This window comes from Carcharodon carcharias, chromosome 1, assembly GCF_017639515.1.
Source record: "Carcharodon carcharias isolate sCarCar2 chromosome 1, sCarCar2.pri, whole genome shotgun sequence".
NCBI classification, from domain to species: domain Eukaryota; kingdom Metazoa; phylum Chordata; class Chondrichthyes; order Lamniformes; family Lamnidae; genus Carcharodon; species Carcharodon carcharias.
Window position 1 is genome coordinate 209,991,481 of NC_054467.1, and position 16,906 is coordinate 210,008,386.

The following is a 16,906-nucleotide window of genomic DNA, read 5'->3' on the forward strand; positions in this document are numbered from 1 at the left end:
TTGAGCACGCGGAGCATCCAATCCCATATTTGTTCCGTTACAATATCCTGGAGGTTACCCATGGCCAGAAACTGAACTGGAATGGCCATATAAATAGCGTGGCTACAAGAGCAAGTCAGAGGGTAGGAATCCTGTGGCAAGTAACTCACCTCCTGATCTCCAAAGCCTGTCCACCATCTACAAGGCACATGTCAGGAATGTGATGGAATACTTTCCACTTGCTTGGATGAGTGCAGCTCCGACAACACTCGAGAAGCTCGACACCATCCAGGACATAGCAGCTCACTTGATTGGCAATCCATCCACAAATATCCACTGCCTCCACCACCAACGCACAGTGGCAGCAGTTTGCACCATCTACAAGGTGTACTGCAAAGAATTCACCAAAGATCCTTTGACAGCACCTTCCAAATCCACAACCATTACCATCTAGAAGGCCAAAGGCAGCAAACCCATTGGAACACCAACAGCTGCAATTTCCCCTCCAAGCCACTCACCATCCTGACTTGGAAATATATCGCTGTTCCTTCACTGTTCAAAATCCTCCCTAACAGCACTGTGGGTGTACCTATACCACACAGACAGCAGCGGTTTAAGAAGGTCACACACCACCACCTTCTCAAGGGCAATTAGGGATGGGCAATAAATGCTGGCCTAGCCAACGGTGCTTACATCCCATGAATGAAGAAAAAATAAACAAAGATCCCCTACTTCCATCTCTGTAACATAGCCCCTCTCGAACTTCTGCCTATCTGCTGCTCAAACCTTTATCCATGTTTTTTTTAATCTCTAGACTCCCCTATTCCAGTGTTAACGCTTCGAGTCTGTATGACTCTTCAAGGTTCATACGGATTCAAAACGTTAACTCTGTCCTTCTCTCAGAAGGACAGATGCTGTCAGACCTGCTGAGTTTTTCCAGCAATTTTTGTTTTTGTTTCAGATTTCCAATATCCACAGTATTTTGCTTTTATCTCCTATTCCAGTGCTCTCCTAGCTGGCCTACAACTCTAATCTTCTATAAGCTTGAGCTCATCCAAAACTCTGCTGTCTGTAACCTAACTCGCACTAAGTTGCATTCATCCATCACCCTATGCTCACTGATCGACATTAGTCCTTGCCTTAAAACCACCTCTTGGTCAAGCTTTTGGTCACACCTCTAATCTCCTTTTTAGGATTGGTGTCTGATTACTCTCCTGTGAATTGCCTCACGCCTTACTGCACCAAAAGCACTGTGTGAATGCAAGATGTTTTTATTACATAGCAGAGATTCTTATCTAAATGCCCAGGGACAATATAAACTTCAGAAAGTTGGTAATGCATTTCACACATGTTTGAATAGTTAGATCAGTATGCAGGCACCTACATATCTGTGATAATGGTGACACTTTGTTTGCCCTGTCACTTTGCCTCTGAGTCATAAGGTTCTGGGTTCAAGTACCCTTCAGAACCTGAGCATAAAAATCGAGGTTAACACTCCCGTGCAATAATGAGGGAGTCTTTTGGATGAGAGGTTAAATCAAGACCCACATCTATTTGCTCTTGTGGATACAAAAGGTGCCATTGCATTATTTCCAATGAGAGCAGTAGAGTTATCCTTAGAGTCCTGGCAATGTATTATCCCTCAATTAACATCAGAAAAACATACTATCTGGTCGTTATCACATTGGTGTGTGTGGAAATTTGCTGTGCGCAAAACTGGCTACCCTGTTCCTGCAGTACGAGAGTGAATACGCTTCAGAAGTGCAGTAACTTCATTGTCGGCAAAGCACTTCGAGATGGTCATGTAAGGGGCTACATGTATGTAAGTCTTTCTTTTTCCCTTAGGGTGTGCATCGCTGCTGCATGTTCTCCGCACGAGACGGACATCAGGGATGGACAGCAGGAGCGGCCAATGGTGTTTGTAGGAGTTGGAGGGGAGGGGGAGTAGGGGCGGTGCATCCGGTGTTTGTTGAGCTTCTGGTTTCTCGCTCCCGGGGTGGAGAGTGAGGAGCGGTGCGGTGCGGCTGATTGACAGAGAGCCTGTGCTTGAGTCGGAGCCCAGCGTGTGGTATCTGATTCGGTTCTCACAGCCAGAGCAGCGGGACGAGTGAGGGAGACATGGAAGACCCAGCTGGGTGAACCCACAGAGAACGCACAAGGTAACCAGGACAATGTGTATGGATTAAATAAGCGTTTTAGTGCGTATGTGAATGTGTGCATTGTGGCTTTGCAACAAAAGTTTGAGAGATTTTTCTCCCTCTCTTTGTGCATGAGGAGGAGGGGGTGGGGGTGGGTTTGAAGACTTGTTTGACTTGGCTCAGTCAAGCCCTCTGAGCAGACCGCTTGTCAGATTGTACAATACGGGGCGTTTCTTTCCTAAACTTGGGATTTAGTTTCCGACTGTCGAGGATGTTAAAAGTCGAACTGTAACACGAATGCCTTTATTTAACTTTCGTTTTATTGATATCTACCACATCAATAAAACTTGACCTGGTATTTCTGCGACCCGCGCAGCAAGTAACCCTCTTTTTACCCATGAAATAAATATCTTGTTTCCCCGCAGTTGTACAATCCAAGAAATTACGAGTATTGTGCTGTGATTTTTAAGAAAACATAATAAGGGCTTGTCTCTTCAGTAGTGTTTTTTTCCCCTCCAAACCATTATTAGCAATGCCTTAGCTTTATCAGTTTTGCACTTAATTTTTTGGAGTTCTGTACTTTTAAGTCAAAATTGGTTAAACCTATTATTGAGTCTTTTGAATTTTTTCGTGTTTACTCCTTTTGAAATCTATCATTTACTAGAGCTTTCATCGGCATAATTATTTCAGTTAATTATAACTTTCTGTTAACGGTAAAGTTCAAAGTTTTTATTTCTAACACTGCAATCATTGTGTGCTTTAACTTTTGCGATGTTTTGTAAGTTATAAAGACTTCAAAGCGTTTCTGTCGTCGTCCTTCTCAGTGATGTGCTTTAATTTATTGGTGGTAGTGTATTCTTCAAAAAAAATCCTCACTTAGGGAAAAAAGCGTACTTGTACTTTTAAAAATCTCTTCGCCGTAGATCTTATTTTTAAAAATGTTCGTTCTCGTGTTGTTTGTGTCAAGATGATTTTGCAGTAAAAGTATATTTTAGGATGGCGTTCTTTGTGGAGATATTATTGAGCCCTTGGTTCAAGTTCTTGAATTGCAAATAGTTCGTACACAGGTTGCTTATTCCTGAAACCACCTTGAAAGCGTGAACGTCCTGAGTGACAATAATAACAACTTTCATTTATGTACCACCGTTAGTGCAGTAAATGTTGGATCATTTGAGTGTTAGCTGTGGCTTAGTTGGTAGCACTCCGGCCTCTGTGTCATAAGGTTTCAGGTTCAAGCCTCAAGTCCTGGGCATGAGCACATGGATCTTCAGTGATTCGCCAGTGCTTTACTGAGGGAGTACTGCATTGTCAGAGGTGCTGTCTTTTGGATGAAATGTCAAACTAAGGCCCCATCTGTCTGCTTGATTGGATGTAAAGATCCTATAATGCAGTTTTGAAGAAGAGCAGAATAGTTATCCCTGGTGTCCTGGCCAATACTTATCCCTCAATCAACATCACAAAATAAAGTTTTCTAATCATTATCACATTGCTGTGTGATGTGAGTTTGCTGTGTGCAAATTGGCTGCTGTGTTTCCTATATTACAACAGTGACCATGTTTCAAAAACGACTTCATTCATTGTAAAGCACTTTGAAATGCCTGGCAGTTGTGAAAAGCACTTGATAAATGTAAGTCCTTTCTTTACCATTATCAGAGAAAAAAATCAGCACCAAGCCACATTAGCAGGTATTGGCATGGGTTACCAAAAGCTTGGTCAAAGGGATAGGTTTTAAGGAGAAGAGAGAGGTAGAAAAACAGAGAGGAATTCCAGAGCTTCAACCTCGACAGATGCACAGCCACCAATGTTGAAGCACTGAAATTAGGGATATGCCAAACAACAAAATTGGAGAAATGCAAAGATTTGAAGGATTGTGGCACTACAGGAGGCTATGGGACAGAAGCCCCAGCAGCATCCATTGCTACGAACATGCCTCCTTAGGTCCTGCCACTGGTTGAGATGGTGTCACCTCCTGCTTTCGGGCCTGGTGGGGCAACTTCAGTCTTCACGATAAAATTCGACCTGAGATTTTAATATCAAGGTGTTGTTTGACTGGGAGCCGATGCTTGTCAGCGTGCACAGGGATAATGATTAAATGGACTTGGTGCTAGTGTCATCAGTGTTTGGGATGAGCTCCAGTTTGCAGAGAGTAGATATGGGGTTGGAAGCTCAACTCGGGGTCAAACAGGACACTCAGGTTGTGAATGGTCTGCTTTGGCCTCAGACACTAGTAGGGGAGAGGGATGGAGTTAGTTGCTGGGGATTGGGGTTTGTAATATAAACTGAAGACAGTGGCTTCACTCTTCCCAATATTTAGTTAGGGACGTAGTGCTGGGAAGTATGTTTTCTTAAACTGGTAGGCTGCATAAGCCCTTCTTTTGTTTTGCTGGATTATTGCAGTCCTAGGACCCTGAAATTATTTACTGCCACTACTCTATAGAATAATTTAATAGAAAATTATTTTATCCAATTCTAATCTTGCTGATAATATGCAGAATGTAAACTGTTAACAGCTCCAAGAAATGGCAAAGGAATTTCATGCAAAATATATGCATTGCAATTTCAATGCGGGAGTCTTTTTCCTTGCGTCTAGTCAAGCTGTTTAAAAAAGACAAGCAGCAGACAGGGGTATCTTGATCCAACAACCCAACCCTGTGAATATCACTCACCCAGTCCTTCATTTCCTATTGGTGCTGGTTCCATTTCCATTTCTTTGATCCTTTGTCCTGTGGATCTGGTAAATGATTTATTTTGTATTTCATTGCTTGGGTTAATTTCCCTTCAGACATAAGGCAACTGTCATCTAGATCCCTCTTTAATTGTCCAGTCTCAAACTTTGCAAAGCTTTACATGTGTTGAATAGGAAATGAAGGGCCAGCAAAACGTTTTTGTGCATTTTATTTGAGGGAAAACCTGTGCACACTCTTCTGAGGCAGTTGACCATAATGGGAAGATCACTTTAAATTCTCTTTACCTCTTTCTATAAGGGAGGATGTTTTTATATACATAACAGATTTGAGTGCTGGTCAGGGTGACATATCAAGGGGAAAGATCTTCTACAAAAATATTTTTCATCACCATTCTTTGTATTGTAACTTATATATTTTTGAGCACATGCCAAACAAGTATTTGTTATCTGAAGCCATTTGAAGTTTGAAACCAATTAGTCAGTTCAGTGAAATAAAAACAAAATGCTGGAAATACTCAGCAACTGTGGAAAAAGAAGCAAAGTTAACTTCCTGATGAAGGGTTGTGAAATATCGACTTGAAATATTAACTCTTGCTCTCCACAGATGCTGCTTGACCTGCTGAGTACTTCCAACATTTCATTCTTCATTTCATTTTTCAGTTTTCATTTCAAATTTCCAGCATCTGCACCCTTTTTCTTTTGGATCATTTGAGTCACTTTAATTCTGTCACAGTTCTTCATGGATACAGTCACTTTGTTTGCTGTGTTAGAGAAAACCAGTGAACATGCTTTTGTTACAGCAGTTATTGAAATAGTTTTGGTGTTAGCTGAGCTATTGGCATGAGGGGGATAACATTTGAGCATCTGCCTCCAAGAATGTTTTGCATATGATGGGGCATAATTACTCATCAGTTTTATTGCTGTTATTTTCAAGTGTGATGGTTCAATTATATTACAGCTTTTGCATTACATCAGTGCAGAAGCTGTCATAATTACAAGTTAAGTTGTTATTTGTACTGCATATTTTGGCATTAACCATGAATGAAAACAGTGTCTTCACACAACTTTGAAATTTATTTGTTTAATTTGTTTCTGATTTGGATGAGAGAATTATGATCAGGACCTTTCATTAGTTTTCATTGTTTTATACAATTTATTTAGGATAAGAAATACCCAGAGCCTACATCTCACATCCAGTTCAAAAACAGAAATACCTGGAAAAACTCAGCAGGTCTGGCAGCATTGGCGGAGAAGAGTACAGTTGACGTTTCAAGTCCTCATGACCCTTCTCCGCCGATGCTGCCAGACCTGCTGAGTTTTTCCAGGTATTTCTGTTTCTGTTTTTGTTTTGGATTTCTAGCATCTGCAGTTTTTTTTTATCTCACATCCAGTTGCTGCTTCAATGTCTTTTTCAATTGATTGTAATTTCAACTACTTTTTTTTGCTAATTTTATCTGCAGAGGTCATTTTTTCTCTCTCCATCTCCTGTGGCAAAGAGCTCCCGAGTACGTAGCCTCATGTTGATAACCTTGAGTGAGAGGGTGGCCGGCTTTATGCACTTTGGCTTTCTATCTGGTTTAGTGGAGCTGTAACTCGTGAGATAAACTTTAAAGCACTCCCAAGTGACTTGTTGACCCACCTAGAATGTTTTTAAATTTAATGTTTAAACTATCTAGTTATAGCAAAGAGCCAACTTTCTCAACAACAATTTCTCCTCTGTCTTTACTCACATTTTCAAAAAAAATTAAAGAATTTCTGCCAGTATGCTTATATGAATGTGCCTTTGAATTGACCATAGAGCAGGACAGAGCCAAGGAGACGGTGGTGTTGTGATAATATCACTGGATGAATAAGTGAGAGGCCCAGACTAATGTTCTAGGGACATGGGCTCAAATTGCACCATGGCAGCTGGTGGAATTTAGAATCCAACTTAAAACGAAATCTGGAATTGAAAACAAACCTCAATAAAGGTGACCATGAAACAGTGTCCAGGCCCTGCATAATTTTGAATACCCCAATCAAACCTCCTGTCAACCACCTCCTAAGTGATTCTAGGTTGATGGGAATGTGAAATGGCCTAGAAAGCCACTCAATTCAGTGGCATTTAGGGATGGGCAACAAATGCAGGTTTTGTCAGTGATGCCCAAATCCCATGAAAGAATTAAAAACAGATGTCCCTTTGCAGGTCATGACCCTGCCTCAAGTCTAATCATGCCGTAAAAGGCTTTATGTCAAATCCTATTATTTTTAAACAGTTTTTCTGCATACTTTGTTTTATAAACTGTGGGTCCTTTGAACTCTGTTGAATTCACAGTGAGTCACATGACTGTCCTGCGAAAGAGGCACCTTCCTTAATTAAGACTCATCAACTATGCTCCTTGGTCAGTCTGAAGTCTGCTGGAAACCTTCTTGCATTCCTTCCTTCCTCTTCGTCACAGAAGCCTGTTATTTTGGTTTGTCAAGTTTACCCTCGCTTGATCCTTTGTATTGATTGCCCTGAATACATGTAATACTTCTAGAACAGTCTTCATTTTTTTTTTTTGCAAATGTGGAGTATGATACATCTGAGATCAAGAAGTAGTGGGTGTGAATCTACAGCTAACCGTGGCTATCCATAGCTGCATTTAGTCTGGCCATAGAGGGATTCTCAGCATGGTTGGTGAGTGGTACACGAATCTTGGGAGCCCCAGTATAAACTGATTGAAAAAGCAGGCTTTTCCCAGCAATTGGTCATAGTGAGTGCAGAAAATTTACATTAGAGTTGCTACCAGGCGTCTGAAACCCATGCCTCGGGAACACAGGTGAAGCACCTCTCTTAAAGTCAATGTAAAAGCACCTGGTGAGATAAATGATTCCATTTATTTCAAGATTAATATATGCAAGTACATTATTTTATGTTTTTGGTAATACCAAGATAATTGTTTGGTGCAGCTTTTATCTAAAATTATTTACAAACACCTGTAATGCTTCGAGATTATTCTGCATAACAGCTGTGCATTGAAAGCTTCACAGCCTGATAAAACTCAATTTTCAAAAAACAATTCCATTTTCAGTTCTGAGGGTAAGAAATATCGGTTTGAAAATCAAATGATATAAGAAAAATCTTCAAAGCAAATTGATTATCACAACGTTTTGTTTTCCTGTTTCCTACTTCACACCCATAGTAGTCAATAAAAAGACTTTCTTCAGGCTCATTGTTATGCCTTGTACTTCTACTTTTGGCTTCAGAAATGTTATTACTCAGATTTCGGTGAAGAGATATGAACAAAAATGAAAAGTTAACTTGCAGTTCCTTGGGGTTTAATTGGAGATTTACTGTGTTGCTTTTCTGGCCTACTCCTGTTCCTAATTCATATGTAAAAAGTTGCTCTTGGGTTGTGAGCCATGTGGGTAAGACCACATTTATTGCCCTCGGAAGCTTCCTGCATTGCAACAGTGGCATAATCATAAGAAATAGCACAAGTGGGCCATTTGGTCCATTGAGCCTGCCCCACCTTTCTGTAAGATCATGGCTGATCTGATTGTGATCTTAATTCCACTTTCCTGCCCACCCCCCATGATCCTCGCCTCCGTTTTAGAACAAAATCTGTCTAACTCAGCCTTCAATAAATCCAATGACTCACCCTCCAATGTTCCAAATGGAAGAGAATTCCAAAGGAGAATGATCCTCTGAGAGAAGAAATTCCTCCTCATCTTAGATGGGCGAGCCCCTTATTTTTAAACAGCTCTGCCTAGTTCTAGATTCTCCCCCTGAGGGAAAAGATCCCCTCTATCTATCCTGTCAATGCCCCTCAGAATCTTGTATGTCCTGATACTTCTTAACTCCAAACAGTATACTGCAATCTGCTCAACCTTTTCTCAAAAGACAACCCCTTCCTTCCTAGATCAACCTAGTGAAGCTTCTCTGAACAGCTTCACGTGCAACTATATCTACCCTCAAGGAAGGAGACCAAAACTGTACAAAGTACTTTAGGTGCAATCTCACCAATGCCCTGAACAGTTATAGTGAGAGTTCCCTATAATTATACTTCAACCCCCTTGCAATAAAGGCTACGCTTCAAAAGTACAGTAAAGTCCTGCTGTTTGCGACTTCCTGTTCCGCATTTTGACTTACCCGCACATTGTATACAGAATTGCGCATTGCGTGAGCAGTGTTTGCTCATCCGCTGTTTCTTCTCCCCCTCGCTTCTTTCCCTGGGTAGACAACAGTCATAATAGAGCAGAGACGGGAATGGTTGCAACTGAAGAGAAGCCTGAACGAAGGGATTAACATGGAAATATCTGAATCGCGCCGTAATAACGGCTCTGTTCATTTTGAAATCTTCGCAGATGTATTGCACAGAGGTTCCCCCGTCTGTCAGATACAGGTACTGCATCACAATTTTGTGCAGAGTAACTGCCCAAACCAGTGCTCCCCTCACAAGGCTGGAATCTATCTAATTCAGCCCCATGGAAAAGCATGTTCATTGGTCACGATTTCTCCATTTGCGAGGTTTCACTGGAATGTAACCCCTGTGAACAGTGGGACTTTACTGTACTTCATTGGCTGTAAAGTTTGGGATTTCCTGTAAGGAACATGTCGTTTTATTTTTCTTTATTTCTGTGGGACTGTGGTTTTAAAAACTACCATGGCTGCAGTTGAAAAACATGTTCATTGGAACAGAGTGAGGAATATACAATATAAAAGCAAAGTACTTCAGATGCTGGAAATCTGAAACAAAAACAGAAAACATTGTTAAAACTCAGCAGGTCTAACAGCATCTGCGGAGAGAAAAAAAAGAGTTAACGTTTCGAGTCCATATGACTCTTCTTCAGACTTGAAGAAGTCATACAGATTCGAAACGTTAACTGTTTTTCTCCCCGCAGATGCTGTTAGACCTGCTGAGTTTTAACAACGTTTTCTGTTTTTGTGTGAGGAATGTACAATGTTGCTATCTCCTGGAACACAGTGTGCCAGGTTGGATGAAATGGTGCCGTAAAGGAGTCCTGAACTAAACTAGCAACAACATTTTAACTGGCTCCTGATCAGATGATCAAGGTTTTGTGTGATAGCAGTGAGCAGAGAGATCCTAGCCTGCAAAGGGAACACACCTAAAACCTCTCTTCCTGTGTATGTAAGATACCAGTAGACCTATAAGGCTAGCTAGCTGGCTTTTTCTTCAGAGATAAAAACAAAAAACTGCGGATGCTGGAAATCCAAAACAAAAACAGAATTACCTGGAAAAACTCAGCAGGTCTGGCAGCATCGACGGAGAAGAAAAGAGTTGACATTTCGAGTCCTCATGACCCTTCAACAGAACTGTTGAAGGGTCATGAGGACTCGAAACGTCAACTCTTTTCTTCTCCGCCGATGCTGCCAGACCTGCTGGCTTTTTCTTCATATCTCTGTAACCTGCTCTCTCTGAAAATCCCCGTCAAGAGGAAAATCACCAGTAGAGACATTGAAAAGCAAGTTTTCAGCCAATGAACTACAGACTGAAAGTGCTGGAAGACCATCTTGTGTCATTAACAACAAGCAGCAAGGAATTTGGAAGACATCAATCAAAATCAGCCCATCTAATCCCGTACTCCGGATTGGTGACACTGAACTGTTTTATCTCACCCTTCAGATCCATGTTTTGTATGACTTATATGTGTTTGTGCGTGTGTTTGTGTATTGTGATTAAGAAGGAGTAGAGTTTAATTTATAGAGTTAAAAGTTAGTTCGTATTCTTTCTTTTGCCACTGGTTAAGGACAATTTGTTTAGTAAACAGTTATTTACATGTTAAGTTTACAAATCTGGTGCTCATATTCTGTTAACCTAAATTAAACAGTTAGGTAAAATTGGGCAGTTTGGTAGTTTAATCAACCTTTTCACGTTTGTCATGGCTCTGGGAACAGTGGAGTTGATATTATAGCGCACTAACCCCAGTGAGTCGTGACACAAGACGTTACATAAATGCAAATCCTTTTCCTTGAACTGCTGCTGATCTTATGGTGATGGTGCACCCGTGATGGTGTTAGGTAGGGAATTTCTAGATTCCAACCTAGTGACAATGAAGGAATAATTATATTTGCCCATGTCAGTAAGATGTGTGACTTACAGGAGAAATTGAGTTGTGTTCCCCTTCTTGGTGGATGAAGGTTGCGGAAGAGAGAGGTGGTGTCGAAATAACCTTTGTGAGCTGTTGCAGTGCATAGTTTAGATTATAGCTACTCTGTAGCCACAATGTACCAGTAGTGGAGGAGTTCATTTGTTTGCACCTACAAATCAGGCGAAATATTCTATTCTGGATAATTATTGAGTGGTGTTGTAGATGCACCCATCCGGGTGAGAAATATATATTCCATGACACTCCTGACATGAGCTTTGTAGAGGTGGACAGTCTTTGGGGGACAGGAGTGACTGCCTCATCTTGGAGTATGTAGCCTCTGTCCTGATTTCGTAGCCATGGGTTTTTATATGGCTGGTCCAGTTCAGCTTTTGGACAATGGTAATCACCATGATAGTGAAGATTAAGGGGAACTTCCTGGGCTTCCTGTTGTTCAAGATGGACATTACCTGGTACTTGTGCACTGTGAATGTTACCCAATGTCAGCCAAGTCTGAATGTTATCCTTGTCTTGAGCTGGCATGGGCTAATTTCTTATCAGAGGGTTTGTGAAGGGAGCTGAACACAGGAATTATAAGCAAAGAATGCTACACCAACCCTTAGATTGGAGGGAAGCAGTTGAAGACCAACCTACAACAACTTCAACCATCTTTCACTTTAGGCATGACAGCAGCTACAGATGGGTGTTCTGTGCTCACTGACCTACATTGATTCCTAGTTAAGCAATACTGCAATTTTAAAATTTCTAATCCCTATCCCTCCATGGTCTGACCCTGCCCCCTAACTTCTGGAACCTCCTCAAACCTTACAATCTTGTAATATATCTGTGCTGCACCATTCTGGCCATATGCATGTTCAAGATTTTAATCACTCCACCATCAGAATCCGTGCCTTCAGTTGCCGAGCCCCTAAAACCTGAGATTCCATGCTTAACCCTCTTTGCCTTTCTTCCTTCGTGGCACTCCTTAATGCTGACCTCTGTGACAAAGCTTTTGACGTCTGGCCTAAAGTCATCTTTTGTGGCTTGGTGCCAAATTTTGTTTGATTAAAACTACCATGAAGTATCTTGGAATGTTTTACTTTGTTATAGGTGCTGTACGAAATTAATTTTTTGGGATTTTTTTGATCTCCATTGAAGCAAATAGCACCATTGCTGATCTTATGACAGAGAGAAGTTCACCTAATAAAGCAATTGAGTTAGATTTGAGACTTAATTCACAATAATGAAATCTAGCTTTATGTGTGTTATTTATGTGATGTGGAATTAAGCTGTTTTTAAGAAGAGGAGAAATATAGTAACAGCAAGCAAAAGATAATTCTGTGCATTCAGTATATGGAGGACAAGCTCCACATTCATTTTTTTGTTTGTTTTTTTTTAACTAGCCAGTTGAATTGCGATGACATAAGATTTTGAGTATTTTTGAGCAGACAGGCTTAATCTCAGGCAGTTGCCAGGGAGAGAGATGGGGACAGTTGTCAGGAAACAAAGTTTAGAGTGGCGACTGCAAACAATGGCTTCCGTTTTAATAATTTTTAATTGGAGGAAAGTTCTGTTCCTTCATTATTGGATGTTGGATAAACTATCTGATAATTTAACAACAGTGGAGGAGTTGAGAAAGGTGGTGGTGAGGTAGAGCTGGCTGGCATCAGCGTACATGTAAAAACTAATGCAATGATTTCAGTTGATGTCACCAAGGGGAAGCATGTATGTGAGAAATGGGAGGGGCGGGGGACTTGGGGGACACCAAAGGTAGGAGCAGGAAGGGAAGCCATGGCCACAGTCAGACAGATTTGGCACTCCTCAGAGTTGAAAGCCGCATTTTTTTTAAACCTAGTAAATATTGGACATGATTTATCTACTAGCGTTTGAGATACTCAAAATGGTGCTCTTTGGTGCTTTTTTCTCTTCCCCCTCCCCGCTTAAAATATGCCATTCTGATGATGAGGCTTAGCCAAGTGGCAGGTGAAATAGTAACATTAAAATTTGTTTTTAGGGTGAAAAATATTTTAAGCTTCACTTGTATGTATTTAAGTATATACTCAAATAACTAGTTCAAATAATGCTTGTTTGTTGTTCCTGTGAAAGTACTTGGAAAATAACCTGTACTTTGGTGCCTTCAAGTGAATTTGCAGCACAAAACCTGATGTCGTTGGACTGCTGGTAGAATACAGGCAATGTTGACAATGAGTTAGACAGCAATCTAATTTATAGATTTGATTCTCATCCAGTTGATTGTAATACTTTATCTTCTGTATTGCTAAAGTAGTTTTGTTGCTTCCTTTTAACTTCTCTATAAATACCAAAAGATCCCCTCTGTTTTCAGTTTGATAACTGACCTATTGTGAGAAAGATGTTGCTGAATTGCAGATACAATCTGCAGATATTTTCCACATTTCAGTTTTTTAATGTTGTATTTATTAAAGTGAAGGTCTTTTGAGTTTACTGGTAGGTTTTCCTAAAGATAACTTAATAATATTATAGATAAAAGCAAAAAACTGTGGATGCTGGAAATCCAAAACAAAAACAAAAATACCTGGAAAAACTCAGCAGGTCCGGCAGCATCTGCGGAGAGGAGCACAGTTAACGTTTCGAGTCCGAATGACCCTTCAACAGATTCATTCCTGAATCTTTTGAAGGGTCATTCGGACTCGAAACGTTAACTGTATTCCTCTCCGCAGATGCTGCCGGACCTGCTGAGTTTTTCCAGGTATTTTTGTTTTTGTTAATATTTTATATTTTCAGTATTAAGTACTTGCCCTGAAATTGCTTTTCACATAACAATTTGCAGAACTTATAGTATTTTTGCATTAAAGTATACATTTAACAATCTTTTTTTAAACAGACAGGAGGCTTGCACTAGGCATTTAAAAAGCATTATATAGCACAAATTAGCCACAATCATAGAGTCACAGAATCTTAACAGTGCAGAAGGAGGCCATTTGGCCTATCATGTCCGCACTAGATTGCTGAAAGGGCATTCTACCTAGTCTCACTCCCCTGCCTTATCCCTGTAACCTTGTCTAACCTTTCTTTTCTGATAGCAATCCAATTTCTTTTTGAATACCTTGATTGAAACTGCCTTCACTACCCTCTCAGGAAATTCATTCCAGACTCCAACTGCCTTCTGGGTGAAAAAAAATTTCCTCACATCACTATTACCCCCTTTGCCAATTACTTTGAATCTGTGTCCTCTAGTTCTTGATGTATTCCTCAGAGGGAACAGTTTCTCACTATTTACCCTGTCCATACCCCTCAGAATCTTGAATACCTCTATCAAGTCTCCCCTCAGCCACCTTTTCTCCAAGGAAAACATTCCCAATCTCTCCTATCTATCCTCATAGCTACAGTTGTTTATCCCTGGAATCATTCTTGTAATCTCCTCTGTACTCTCTCCAATGCTTTCACATCCTTCCTTGAGCATGGTGTCCAGGATTGGATGCAGTACTCCAGGTGAGGCCTAATTAGTGTCTTATACAAGTTCAACATGACCTCCTTACTCTTGTACTCAATATCCCTATTAATAAAGCCTATCTTACTATATGCTTTATTAACTGTTCTCTCAACATGCCCCACCAACCTCAATGTACATTTGCACCAAGGTGTCTCTGTTTCTGCACCTCTTTTCGAGTTTCTCCCTTTATTTTAGACTGTCTTTCCATATTCTCCCTGCCGGAAGGAACCGCCTCACACTTTTCTGCATTGAACTTCATCTGCCATTTATCAACCCAGTGTACCAATGTGTCTGTCCTTTTGAAGTTCACAACTATGCTCATCGCATTTGACGACGTTTCCAATCTTCATATCATCTGCAAATTTTGAAATCATGCCCTGAACACCACAGTCTAGGTCATAAATATATATAAGGAAGAACAAGGGTCCCAACAGTGATCCCTGGGGAACTCCACCAAAAACCTTCCTCCAAAACAACCATTTATTACTACTCTCTGTTTCCTGTCACTCAGCCAATTTCTTATCCAAGTGCCTACTTCCCTTTTATTCCATGAGCTAAAATTTTTCTCACGAGTTTGTTGTGTGGCACTGTATCAAATGCCTTTTGAAAGTCCATATCCGCCACATCAACAGTGTTTCCCTTATCAATCTTCTCTGTTACCTCCTCAAAAAACTCCAAGTTAGTTAACTATGATTTTACCTTAATGAATCCATGCTGGCTTTCCTTAATTACCCTGCACTTGTCTAAGTGACTATTGATTTTGTCCCAAACTTTAGTTCCCAGAAGTTGCCCTACCGTTGAAGTCAAACTGACTGGTCTGTCGTTGCTAGCTTTATCCTTATACCCCTTTTTGAACAAAAGTATAACATTCACAATTCTCCAGTCCTCTGGTACCACCCCTGTGCCTGTGAGATTATCACTAGTGCCCCTGCAATTAATCATTCTAGTTAATGTGCACCAATGAATCAGTGCAAATGCTTGCTGCATTGATTGCCACCTGTTGCTCTATATAGATCTGGTGTTCCAGCAAAACACTTCCTTGCTGAGAAAAACACTTTCCTGTGTTTGCTTGGTTGCACTGCTTTAATGAAGCTGTCCTGAATGTGCTGAGCAGTGTACTGTGACGTCAATGGAAAAAGATGAATGGTCACCTTGCTATCTTTCAGCCTTAGTGAGTGTAAGTTAATAACCTTGCTTTATTGTACTTTGTTATTTACGTGTTCCAGGGAAGATCACATTTATTCTTATGTGCACATTATAAGGTCATAGGGGTTGATGTTCATCTACATCATGTCTGATTTTTTTATTCCCCCCCCCGCCCCCCACCTTGCATTCTTTTGAAAGGAGGGAAAATTGGACATGATCTATTAGGGAGTGTGATTCTCCCCACCTGATTTCCACTGGGTGGTACAGACAATAATCTACCCGATAGTCCCCTTGCCTTTAGTTGTACCACATCTCTTGTTGCCTCCTTGAACAACTTGTGGTCTGTGCAAGACATAGCCCCCATTCTCCAGCTCCTTTGAAATAATTCTCATTGACAAAACATATTGGTGGTACAGCTGATGTATCACTGCCACAATTGTTTTATTTTAGTGGACCAGAATATACTACATGGGTCATTACACACTGAAATTTTATTTGATTTGGTATTAAACTTTCAACCAAAGCTTGATCACCAAAAATATATTTTTATAGGCTATACATGTGGATTAAAGCACATAGAAGATCTGAGGATGAATTTTACAACACTTGGTGGGCTTGGGGTGGGGGGGAGATGGGGTGTGGGTGATGGGGGTGTGTAATGTCTGTTTACTGACTTAGTATTTCAACTTCAGAGTCAAAGCAATACTTCCACCTTTCACCACCCTGTCTCACCATCCCTTTATATTTTATGGAGTGGTTGCTTTAATGTCCAAATCATGTTCCCAACAGTAACTATTGGAGAATAAGTTATTAACCTTTTTAACTTGTGGTTAGACATTCTAACTTTATAATCCAGAAGATTGCAAAGTCAAAATTCATTGATCCCAAGCATTCTGAACTGGAGAGGTTACAAATAATTAAAATTTGGTGATTGGGGTTGATAAGCCCCTGAACTCATTTTGTTAGTTGTTTCTCCTTCATGCTCAGTGATGAGTACAATTGTTACATGTCGCATTTTTGTTATCTAAATATGCACAAGAAAAATGTTCCTGGTTCTGCAGGTTGATTGTAGTGTTACGGTTGGAGTGTTTCGTTTTGTTACTGATAGGTACATGATGTGCGCATTGCATGTGACAGAATGTGTACTGAAAATGTAGTGAAATTCTGCTTGCACAATCTGAGCTAACATCAGTTGTTGATTTTCCTCATTTGCAAATGCCGTTGGTGACTTGGACATGTGTCCAAAAAAAGTTGCCAATTTCTATTCCCCAGTTATGAGCAATCGGGCTTTGTTGAATGAGGGCACTGTGGTTACAACACAAGGATACATGAAATTGGTGCAAGGACTGCTGACTTTGACATGCTTGAGCTATGATGGATTAGAATATACGTTGATTGTTACTGTGGTAAAGT

At 40.5% G+C, this 16,906-nt stretch overlaps 1 protein-coding gene across 2 annotated transcripts in view; it reads left to right on the forward strand.

Moving 5' to 3' along the window:
• The first annotated feature begins 1,971 nt into the window (after positions 1-1,971).
• The window catches only part of il11ra (interleukin 11 receptor, alpha), a 113,384-nt gene continuing 98,449 nt past the window's right edge, over positions 1,972-16,906 (forward strand). For both annotated transcript variants that reach the window (XM_041188104.1, XM_041188113.1), the window contains exon 1: positions 1,972-2,138. The gene's annotated coding sequence lies outside the window, so the exon portion shown is untranslated. The remainder of the gene's footprint in view (positions 2,139-16,906) is intronic.